Source organism: Somniosus microcephalus, unplaced genomic scaffold (genome assembly GCF_052327205.1).
Source record: "Somniosus microcephalus isolate GS21.2 unplaced genomic scaffold, FLI_Smic_1.0 unresolved_chr5, whole genome shotgun sequence".
In the NCBI taxonomy this organism is placed as follows: domain Eukaryota; kingdom Metazoa; phylum Chordata; class Chondrichthyes; order Squaliformes; family Somniosidae; genus Somniosus; species Somniosus microcephalus.
Genome location: NW_028225183.1, coordinates 43,558,067 through 43,559,628, shown reverse-complemented (window position 1 = coordinate 43,559,628; position 1,562 = coordinate 43,558,067).

The following is a 1,562-nucleotide window of genomic DNA, read 5'->3' as shown; positions in this document are numbered from 1 at the left end:
ATGAAATAGATTATTGCAGTGGAATATCACTTTGCAACATAATCATCGTTTGCAATGCAAAAGAACATCGCAAAGGAATATCACTGCAATACTATCATCATTTGCAATGCAATAGAACATTGCAAGGAATATGAATTGGCAATTTATTAGTCATTGCAATGCAGTGGAACATTGCAATCAAATTACAGTTTGGAATATAATAGTCATTTGCAATGCAGTAGAGCATTGCAATGGAAGATCACTTTGCAATATGATCGTTATTTGGAATGCAATATGACTTTGCAGTGGAACAGCACTTTGCAATAGAGTAGTCGTTTGCAAAGCAATAGAACATTGCATGGAATATCACTATGCACTCTAATAGTAATTTGCAAAGCAATTGCTCGTTGCAATGGAATATCACTTTGCTATATAATTCCTTTGCAATGCAATAGCACTTTGCAATGGAGTATCACTTTGCAATAGAAAATTCATTGCAATTCAATGGAACATTGCAATGAAATATCACTTTGCAATGTAATATATGTGCAATATAGTTGCACATTGCAATGGAACATCACTGCAAAATAATCATCATTTGCAATGCAATAGAATATTGCAATGGAATATCACCTTTCTATATAATAGTCAGTAGCAGTACAATAGCACATTGCATTGGAATATTGCCTTGCAATGTGATCGTCCTTTGCAATGCAATGGAACATTGCAAGGGAATATCACTTTGCAATGTATTAGTAATTTGCAATGCAATAGAACATTGCAATGAGATTTTGCGTTGTAATATGTTCGGCCTTTGCAAAGCAATAGAACATTGCAGTGCAATATACCTTTTCAGTATAATTCCTTTGCAATGCAATAGCACATTGCTATGGAACAGCAATTTGCAATGTAATAGTCATTTGCAATGCTATATGACGTTGCAATGTAATATCTCTTTGCAATATGATTGTCATTTGCAATGCAGTAGCATATTGCAACGGAATACCGCTTTGATATATAATAGTCATTTGCAATGCAATAGCACATGGCAATGGAATATCAGTTCGCAATATGATCATCATTTGCAATGAAATAGGACTTTGCAATGGAACATCACTTTGCAATATAATAGTAATTTGCAAGAGAGCATTGCAATGCAATATCACTGCAATATTATCATCATTTGCAATGCAATGGAACATTGCAATGGAATAGCAATTTGCAATATAAAAGTAATTACATTGAAATGGAAAATTGCAATAGAATATCAGTTTACAATGTTATTGCCATTTGCAATGCAATGCAGCATTGCAATGGAATGTAACTTTACAATATAATAGTCATTGACATGCAATGGAATATTTGAATGGAAAATCAGTTTGCAATATATTAGTCCCTTGCAATGCAACAGAATATTGCAATGGAATGTCACTTTGCAATATGATCGTCGTTTGCAATGCAATATCACTTAGCAATATAGTAGTCACTTTCAGTGCAATTGCACATTACAATTGAATATCACTGCAATACAGTCGTCATTTGCAAAGCAATAGAACATAGTAATGGCGTATCGCTTTGCAATA